Raw genomic sequence first — 11,039 nt, 5'->3', positions numbered from 1 at the left:
GGAGCCAGCCGTTTAACTTAAAACAGGATGTGATATTGGTAGTTGCCTACCAATGGAAGGGGAGGAATCCTTGCCATCCAGACAATACACATTTTTTTTTTTCTATTATCTCCACAATTGAAGGTGAGGGGTGCACAGGTCTCAGTATCACACTCAGCATAGTGGTCAACTAGACACATTCCAGGGATGGATGTATGACAGACGAGTTCAGTCACTAGGGTCAGTTAGCAACAATTGGTTTGGACACCTCACATTTTGAAGAATTGTTCAGTCTAGGATGATGGTCAAGTTATTCCCTCAACATTGACACTCTATCTTTATGGACTGAGGGCATAACAACCATCAACCATACCATTGACAATTTCGCTTCTCATCCGGTCAGCAAAATTTAGCAATTACTTGGTCTGATCAGTACCGGGATAGGTGACCTAGGAACACCAGATGCTGTTGATGTCTAGGAGTCATCTTTCACATCCATGTTTGGAAATTCTGGGTGTAAGTCAGTACTTGGATAAGTGAACTTCTAGGAACTAAGGATGCTGTCAACATCAAGGAGATATTTTTCTCATCCATGATTTAAGTCTTGGGAGTACTACTTCCCATTGTTCTCCCTGATAGTGTACAGTCAACCCCCAGTATTTGCAGGAATAGGGACCACAACCACCCACGAATAGCTAAAATCCAAGAATACTTGACATCCCCCTCTAAAAACTCATATAACTGCCCATTTTAATAGTAGTTCAAACACCAAAGAGCCCCTTTAAAAACATTCATAACTGTCAATTTTAAATAGTTCAAATACCAATGTGTACCTTAAACTTTCATTCTACACCAAATACTTATACCAAAAAGTATCATTCTAAACCACTTTAATATCATTTCAAAGTCTTCTTACATTACCTTTAAAACTTATATAGCTCACTACATGTGAAAACTAATCAGTCACCCCTAAGGGAGAGAGAACTGAGAAAGGAGAGAACAAAAAAGGGATTTTGACGTAGGAAAAATCTATTTCTGGGCTCAGCCGTGTCGCTCCGTGAAATGTGTCCTCTTTAGCACTATTTCTAGTAAAATATTGCTATGATACCAGAGAACTGCTAAATTGGACATGTCAGAAGTCTCTGACTCGCTCACCTAAATAAAAGGTGTCGGTATAGAACTGGGGCGAGTGTTAAACACTACCACAGTAACCCCTCCAATATGCACATTAAAAATATTTAATACACTAGTGACAGTATGTACACAAAGGTAAATACAATGATTACTTCACAAAACTAGATATAATATACAGTATCAGTAAACATTAAACTAAAATCAATAATAAGAAAGAAGGAAAACTTTCATAAAGCACCAGAGCTACAAGCCAATTAGCAACTAGCAAAGCTTGTATTCTGCTCTTTGATTGGCTCTCTTAATCCTTCCAGCAAATAGCGTGTTGTGTTACAAGCCAATAAGCATCGAGGGAACATATCCTGCTGTGTGATTCCCTACTTCTAACCCTTGCAGCTAATAGCTCCCTTTCTATCAATATCAAACCATCTCTTACATTCTACGAGTACATCCTTTGGCATAGAGAGAGAGAGAGAGAAGGGCTGAACTATAAAAATATTGGGACAATAGTTTTTCTTATACATATGATAATACATCATATATATATATATATATAAAATAATATATATATATATCATATATACATAGATAGTATATATAGTTCAAGATTTAGCTAGAAACAAGGAAAGAAATAATCTTTAACCCAAGTTCAATGCATCTATTTTTTACAAGTTGCCCCTTCCACTTGGAAAAGAACCCATTCTCTCCATTCTCCCTTTTTCTTTTGAAAAGCTATCCTCTTCTGCCATTGGTGCTTGGAATTACCCCCTACAGAGCGACCTCTTTAAAAGGCCTTGGATCCAGGAGAAGAGCTTCTTTCCCTCAAACTAAAACTCGCTTCCTTCTTCCTACTCAGCACTCTCCAGCTAGGCTGAGTCTCACAGCTATAAAACTTTCTCTCCTACTGATGGGTACCGTAAGGTTCAAAGGGGTTGCAATCCTGCCTGTCACCCTATCTCCTTTCTACAACTAACTGCCAAAGCACTGTTTTTGTATCTTTACAGATATTCCAGTTACGGGCTGCTCTAGGAGCAAGAGCCCGTGCCAGCACAAGGCTGGCTTAATCTTCAACAACAAAGGAGAAGAGCCTCAGAAGAACACTAGACCTCAGAGAGGCAAGCTCTCTTGCCCTGACCAGATGCCACCCGCCCCCCTCATGGACCTGCTTTCCATGCTTTGGGAAGCCCAAGTATCTTTTAATGTCCATAGTGTCCCGACTTGGAGAAGACATCCTGCATCCTCATTAAAGGTGCTGTACGGGAAATTCCATTTCAACCAGGGAATTATTTTATCTTTGTCTGTATTTCATTTCATTTTCCAAGGCAACTTGTGCAGTGTTCATCCCCCTTTGCCACCCTGAGTGATGTACAGTGATCTATGGGATAACCATTTTTTAGGGAACCAAAGAGAAACTTGACTGTCCCATAGCAAACCAATACACCAGGGTTTTTACTACTCCCAACTCCTCCTTGCCAAGGAGTGGAGCATATGCTACCAAATAAAGGGTTTGATATTTGTATATTAAGCGACCACACTATCAGTAAGACTACCTTACTCACCTGTATCAGACCAGTCCAGCGAATGACGTGTTTATTCCTTAACCCGCCCGAAGGAAGAAGGAAAGGTACAAGAGAAAGAAGGAGACCAGCCAACTCACTCATTCTCTCATCCACACAATCATCTTAGGTAAGATACAAAAGTGCCCTGTTAAGGGCAACTATGAATTACACAACCTGTTGGGCAGCTACCACAGGACCCAGGATAAACGTGTCTGCAGATCTGTGGGCAACATCTTTAAAATAGAAAGAGGTGAACATGGACTGGCATAACCAAGTACCAGCACTCAGCACTATGTACAGCCAAGTTCTCTTTGAAAGCCAGAGAGGGACCAATACCCCTAACGTCATGCGCTCTAGCCTGCACAGACGTGGTGGTGGAATCATCAAGGGTCAAGTATGCCTGTCTGATGGCTTCCCGTATCCAAAAAGAGATAGTATTCTTAGACACCTCTTTCTTTGTACGGCCTGTGCTAACAAAAAGTCTGCGGCAGCCTGGTCTAAGGTGCCAAGTCCTTTTAAGATAGCAACGCAGGGCCCGGACAGGGCACAACAAAAGCTCTTGAGAATCACCACCCACAAAGTCATTCAGTGATGGAATGGAAAACGAAGTGAACCTGTCATCGTGCACAGAGGGATTTTGGGTCTTGGCCTCGAATTCCGGGACAAATTCGAAGGACACAGACCCCCAACCCTAGTGTGCTTCACCTCATAGCTCAGACCGTGGAGCTCTCCTACCCTCTTGGAAGATGCCAAGGCCAGAAGGAAAACTGTCTTGCGCGTCAAGTTCCTGTCAGATGAGCGACACAAGAACTCATATGGACTCTTAGTGAAGCTCTTGAAAACCAAGGAAACATCCCACGTTGGAGGCTTGAGCTCTCTAGGAGAAATCAACTGCTCAAACCCCTTAACTAACAGGGAAAGTTCCCAGGAAGAATAGATGTCGATACCTTTAAAGCGTAACACCAAACTCAGGGCTGCCCTGTAGCCTCTAATAGCAGAAACGTTTCTTGTCTCTGAGAAAGGTTAGAAAGTCTGCTGTTCACTGATTAGAGGTTGCGAGTGGAGAAAAACCCTGTTTACGACACCAATCACAGTAGGTCGCCCATTTCCCTTGGTAAACCGCAGAGGTCAACTTTCTGAGAATGCTGGGCATATGCCCTGCTGTTCTCTGAGAAAAGCCTCTCGCTCTGAAGAGATACTTTATAGCCTCCAACCGTGAAGAGAGAGGGATTCTACTGACTGGTGGAACCTTTCCGCTTGGGGCTGACACAGATGTTGCCAAGGGGGAATTTCCCTCGGAACCTCTGACAACAACGACAGCAGATCTGGGAACCATTCTGCCCAAGGCCACAAAGGGGCTACCAAAGTCATCCTGAGACCCTGTGAACTCATTAGCCTGTTCAGAACTTGACGGATCAAACAAAACATAGGGAAGGCATACACCTCCAGGTTGTCCCAGGGATGTTGGAATGCATCCTCTGCCAATGCTAAAGGATCTGGGACCACTGAACAGAATATCTACAGCTTCCTGTTGAAGCGAGTCACAAAAATGTCCAGCATGGGTCTTCCCCAAACCTGGAAAAGCTTGTCTGCTACCACTTGATGAAGGGACCACTCTGTGCCTAGGATCTGATCCTGACGACTGAGTTTGTCAGCGACCACATTCCGTTTACCTGGGATATACCTGGCTGAGAGCTCTACCGAATTGCTGACTGCCCACTGGTGAACTTCGACGGTCAAGGTGTAGAGTTGACGAGAAGCCAGGCCTCCCTGTTTGTTCACATGGGCTACCACCGTGGTGTTATCCTACGAGAACGACAGAATGACCTTCTACCTTCTCCCGAAACTCCTTCAGACCCAGGAAGGCTGCCTTCAACTCCAAGACGTTAATATGTTGCTGCTTGTCCTCCAGACTCCAAACACCTGAAGCGATGAGGCCGCCTAAATGAGCCCCCCAACCTGCAAGGGAGGTGTCTGAGAACAGAAGGAAGTCTGGTGGAAGAGAACGCAGAGGGACACCCTTCGAAAGATTCTGGTCGTCCAACCACCAACGAAGGTCTTCTTTCACTTCCAGAGACAGAGGAACCATTAACAGGGGTGAGTTCCCTGTCGGAGACCAGAATTCTCCCAGTGTCCATTGCAGAGACCGAAGATGGAGACGCCCATGAGGGACCAGCTTCTCCAGGGAAGACAACACTCCCAGAAGAACCTGCCACTGATGTGGTTCCGACAGGAAGTCACCCGCCACCACCCACAACTTCTCCAATCTCTGATCCGACGAGAAAACTTTTGCCACTGTCATGTCGATGACCATCCCCAGGTAGAGACCGACTGGATGTGCCCCAACAAAGGAAGCTGAAGAGATGATTTGGGATCCTGTGTAGCTCCCACCAAGGCTTTCAAGCAAGTAGTGTAAGACGACCGAGCCTGAGTCCTACTTTCCAAATTGTTGAACCCACGAATGAGATCATCAAATTCTGAAAAGGAAGACAAAAACTCTTGCGTGTCTCCCTCCTCCTGCTCCGGCAACAGAGACCGACAATGAGAAGGATCTGTTGGCTCCTTTAAGGCACCTTGCCCATTAATATTAATGGAAGGATCAGCAGCCAAACAGCCCAAAACACCAACTAGCCTGTCTGGGCTGGGTCCACGCATCGGCTCCCGAGACAAACCCACTATTACACTAGGAACATCACTATGTACTCCTCCAACAGATGACTCATTAACATGTCCGTGAATGGTCATGGGCGTGGCAGACGTACGAACGTGAGTTGGAGAGGAATCCCGAACACACAAGATCAAAGGAGAATCCCCCAAGTTAAACTCTTGGAAGCACTAGTGAGAGGGGCAGGCAAACACTCCTGCTGCACCTACTCCGCGCTCACCACCTTCGACCTCTTAACAGGAGCCTTGAGATCCTTACGGCGACGAATAGGCCTTGGAGAAGAAGGAGCACTTGCATCATGTGCACGGACAGGGGAGGTTGCAACATGCTGGCGATGTGCATGGACGTGGGAGGTTGCAACACGCTCACGATGTGCACGGATGGGGGAGGCTGCAACACAACCGCGATTCGATCCAGAGGATGAAGCAGCCACTGCAGATTGCACAAGGGAAGATACACTAACACTCTCTGAAACACCAACGCTCTCATGTAGGTGAAGAAAGTGCTAAGTCCTTAGCCTTCCAACGCTTGATACGCCGACGTGGCGTAGAGGGGGAAGAGGGAGAGGAAGACAGCACTGGTTTCTTATGCGATCTATTCGCAGGAGGCAGCGACGAAGCAACACGTTTCCTTCCCGTCCTCCCAACCAACAAGGCAGCCAACTTATCATCCAAAGCAGAGTCCTACCTCTTAAGCACTGCCTGGCATATAACCTCAGACTGATCTGCAAGAGAAGGCTCCGATGACATGGAAGGGAGATGTAGCAAACTGGGTGGCAGGGATGAGATCACAGCTGAGAGAGGCAGTGCAGAGATGACTGGGAGTGACGTCACAAGTGGTGATGACGTCACGGCTTCCCCTCGGTGTGAAGGGGAATCAGACGCCACTGGTGGAGGAATACACAACGACGGATCCCGTGACATCATCAACGGGGCTGATGCCACAGCTTCCCTCTTACTCAAAGAAGCAGCAGCAGCCACTGGCGGAGCAATACAAGATAGCTGACATCGGCTACCCACGAAGATGAGGCCGGGAGGAGGGGGGATGGCCTGGCCAGTCTGAGGAGGGAGGAAGCGAGCCTCCATAAAGTGAGCTAGCAACCCCTCCAAGGACGGGGGACCCCCTAACCCGAGCGTCTTCCAAATCGCCGCCATCTCGGACGCCTCCGACTCTGAAATAAAAAGCCTCCCTTTTCCCGGGAATGAAATTAACTCCTGAAGAAGGAGAGGCGACATTACGAACATCAGCCTGGTGGCCTCCCGATACTTCCAGCGACGAATCAATGGAAGAAAAGGAAGGAGTCACAGGAACAACGTTACTATGGGGGGTGAATATTGCAGGAGATGAAGCATTGGGAAGAGGCGAAAAACCTTCCCATGAAGGAAGAGTCGAAACCCTCCAATGCTCTCTCTTGCTATAAAACGACTTCCACTGCTCTTTAGGCCATGCCCGGCATTCCGTGCAAGGATTCGTTATAGTACAAACATTAGAACGGCACCTGCTACTCGTGATGTTGGGATCAGTCGCTGCCGATGCCAAAAAACGAGAACACGGAAAACCTGTAATTCCAGGACGCACACGTTGACGAGGCTGAGGAGCAGGAGAAGCCATAATATCAGCCAAACACACACACACACTAAACACAAGCAAAACGGGCAATGAACCGGGTAAAGGCCAAGAGAGGTTAACCACGACTCTCACCCAGGCAGTTAAAGAAAAGACCAATGCGGTGGCGTTGGTGAGTGGCCCTTAACCACTCTTCACCTGATCTACGCATGCATTGCCAGATATCACAAGATTCCTTGCTTTCGTCTGTTTTTTAACCTGATCCAGCTGGGCGAAAGAAATTATCCTATTGTTAAGACCAAAGGTTTGTTTGCTTGAGAACAACATAATTTTTACAGTAGTGCATATTACGATGATAATAGTAGATCATTGTTGAGGAATTTTACTTGAACTTTTGATTGATATTTTGCACTTTACATTAATATTATTTGAAAATTAGTGAACTATTTTTTTTTTATCATAAAAATGTATTTAGTCAAAAAAATGTGAGAATACAGTAATTAAAAGTAATTGCTACTTCAGCAGCATTACACTTGTAGAGATTCTTCTCCATTTTGCAAATAGCGGCTTTTTCAGTGCTACTTAAACAGGCTAGTAGAGTGCCTATAGTGGTCATGGTAAAATACAGGGTCAAAATATGTGTATATACTTGAATTTTACAGATAAACTATGATACCATAGTCATCAAAGTCATTAACGATTCTCTCTCTCTCTCTCTCTCTTCTTAAAGTGAGCTTTCGTCTGGAGCTGCCAGACAAATCCTCGGGCTGGAAGCTGAGGGTGGACTGATCTTTGGTGCGGTGTCCGTCCTCCTTATATCTGTGGTTGACAGCAAGGGGTCTGCCCCATGCTTGTCTCCTATTGGCTGGTGGCGGTGAGTCTTGTTTTCATTGGCTGCCTGAGCCAGGTCTCAAGCCACTTTCTTCGAGCCGATGGTTGCGTTGCAGCATATCCTGCAGCCGCCTGGACCTCCTAAGCGGCGCTGTAACATTGATGGGCGTTGCGCTACGCTGTGGGACGTCACGGCTACTTTGATTTCCATCGGCTGCAGGAGTACCTTGTTCGGGGGCGTTGTCATCCATAGAGTTGTCATGATCGGTGGTGTCATTGTTAGTGGCAGGTCTTCTCATACTCGTAGGGAGGAGAAATTCTTCCTGCGTCGTATTCAGTGAAGGTTTTATTTGCTGGATGAGGAGCGCCTCCAGCAGGCGCAACCGACGGGCATCAGGGGCCTTCCCGATGATCTTCGTGTTCTTTATGATGACATCTCGGGAGATGGCCTCGTGATGTTTGGTGCGGGCGTGATTCTTTATAGCCCCCTCTTGGGCGTGGCACAAGAGTCTCTTCGACAGTCGCATGGTAGTCATACCTACGTAGACCCTATTTACGAACGTGCCTGTCGACGAAACCATAGATATAATCCTTGATCGTGTCTACAGGAATCAGTCGACGGCGCCCCTCAACATACCGGAAGCCTCGCTCCGTACGCTGCTGGAGATATGCACGAAGAAGGCCCCTTTCTCCACCCACCGTGGCCAGATGTTCCGCCAAAAGGACGGCGTGGCGATGGGCTCCCCACTGGGGGTCCTCTTCGCTAACTTTTATATGGGCACCGTGGAGGAACGGGTCTTCGCCAGGATGCAGCAACCCCGCAGATATGGACGTTATATTGACGACATCTTTGTGCAAGTCGACGCCGAGGATGAGGTAGAAGCCCTCCGTCAAGCATTTCAGCAGTGTAGTGTGCTGAATTACACAGTCGAACGCAGCTCCGACGATCGGCTCCCCTTCCTCGATCTTCCTAAGCAAGACGGAAGACGGTCTCCGTACTTCAGTCTACACAAAGAAAACCAATTTAGGACATTGCCTCAACGGAGACAGCGAGTGTCCCGCCAGATTCAAAAGCACCACCGTCAGGGCCTTCGTCAGGAGGGCCCTCTCCCACTGCTCGACCTGGCAGGACACTCACCAGGAACTCGACCGCGCCTCCTAAGTACTTGTGAATAACGGGTACTCAAATAAATTAATCAGCAAGGAAGTCCGCACAGCCCTGGAGAAATGGTACAGTAGTGAGAGCCCGCAGCCCCGCCCCCAGGATAATATCAAGCTGTACTACAAAGCCTTCATGAGTTCCCATTACCGTGAAGAAGAGGACGCCATTAAGAAAATTATTTCTGATAATGTATCCCCGACTGACGACACCAAGAATATCGACTTAATCATATATTACCAGAATCGGAGGACGCGCGATCTTCTTATGAAAAATAACCCCTCTCCACAGGTACGAGAACCCCTGAAGCAGACGCATATAGTGTACCAGTATACATGCCCAGTCCGCGAATGCAGCGGCGCCTACGTAGGTATGACTACCATGCGACTGTCGAAGAGACTCTTGTGCCACGCCCAAGAGGGGGCTATAAAGAATCACGCCCGCACCAAACATCACGAGGCCATCTCCCGAGATGTCATCATAAAGAACACGAAGATCATCGGGAAGGCCCCTGATGCCCATCGGTTGCGCCTGCTGGAGGCGCTCCTCATCCAGCAAATAAAACCTTTACTGAATATGACGCAGGAAGAATTTCTCCTCCCTACGAGTATGAGAAGACCTGCCACTAACAATGACACCACCGATCATGACAACGCCCCCGAACGAGGTACTCCTGCAGCCGATGGAAATCAAAGTAGCCGTGACGTCCCACAGCGTATCGCAACGCCCATCAATGTTACAGCGCCGCTTAGGAGGTCCAGGCGGCTGCAGGATATGCTGCAACGCAACCATCGGCTCGAAGAAAGTGGCTTGAGACCTGGCTCAGGCAGCCAATGAAAACAAGACTCACCGCCACCAGCCAATAGGAGACAAGCATGGGGCAGACCCCTTGCTGTCAACCACAGATATAAGGAGGACGGACACCGCACCAAGATCAGTCCACCCTCAGCTTCCCAGCCCGAGGATGTCTGGCAGCTCCAGACGAAAGCTCACTTTAAGAAGAGAGAGAGAGAGAGAGAGAATCGTTAATGACTTTGATGACTATGGTATCATAGTTTATCTGTAAAATTCAAATATATACACCTATTTTGACCCTGTATTTTACCATGACCTCTATAGGCGCTCTACTAGCCTGTTTAAGTAGCACTGAAAAAGCCGCTATTCGCAAAATAGAGAAGAATCTCTACAAGTGTAATGCTTCTGAAGTAGCCATTACTTTTAATAAAGTATGCTTGAGAGAGGGTCTGCTTCCTAAATACAGTAATTAGTGATTTTTTTTTTTAAATGTGCAAATTACTGAATTTTCAGCTAATTATTTGGAGACAAGTTCCACGGAAAAATCCATAAATTGGTGAAGCCACAAATCCTGAACCGTGAATAGGTGGGGGTCGATTCTATGGGCATTCCATTTCTAAGAACCCTAAAGGCTACCAAGTTTACCTAAAGGCCTTTTGCGTAACGTTACCACTTACGACTTCACCTCCAAACTAGTGCCTACAACTTGTTTTTGGTTCAGGCTCAGAAAAAAACTGATGTCTAGGAGCTCTATTTCTTTTTACTATGTATGATCAAATGGATGTGCTACTCCACAGCTGACATGGTGGACAACAGTATGTTTCAGGTGAGATTTCATAAAGTCAGGGACATTGGTCTGCCCCTAGCATTCAAGAAGAACCCATTGGACAGGTACAAAGGATGGGAATGCATCCACAACAGACTACATTCGCCTCCTTTCTACCTTCGGGATGTTGCCCATATATCCTCGGACTCCCTTTGGGGAGGGGGGTGTTCTGTGGTGGCTGCTCAAGTCATGCAGATCACCCAGCTCTTGAGGATAGGCAGAATCTCACCTAAGGTGTATGGCTGCAAGAGGAGATGTGTATGGGACTGGCCTACTACCTTCTCTTTTATACCCTTCTAAGGAACGGTTAGCTGGGCGTGCACAGTGAACAGATCTGTTGGTTTCTTCAGCTTTATTGTCCCTGATGCTACAGACTATTAATTTGAAAGGCTCAGAAGTCTGGCAGTTGAACATCACACATTTTCAGCAGATTAGAGGCACCAAGGATTAAGTCTCCGATACATAAAGCCTGAGGGTTTGTACACGTGTAGGAACTAATTACCTAAGGGGCTGGCCGGCTAATGCCAT

Source organism: Macrobrachium nipponense, chromosome 30, assembly GCF_015104395.2.
Source record: "Macrobrachium nipponense isolate FS-2020 chromosome 30, ASM1510439v2, whole genome shotgun sequence".
Taxonomy (NCBI): domain Eukaryota; kingdom Metazoa; phylum Arthropoda; class Malacostraca; order Decapoda; family Palaemonidae; genus Macrobrachium; species Macrobrachium nipponense.
The sequence above is the reverse complement of the archived record's forward strand: the minus strand, read 5'-3'. Positions refer to the sequence as shown.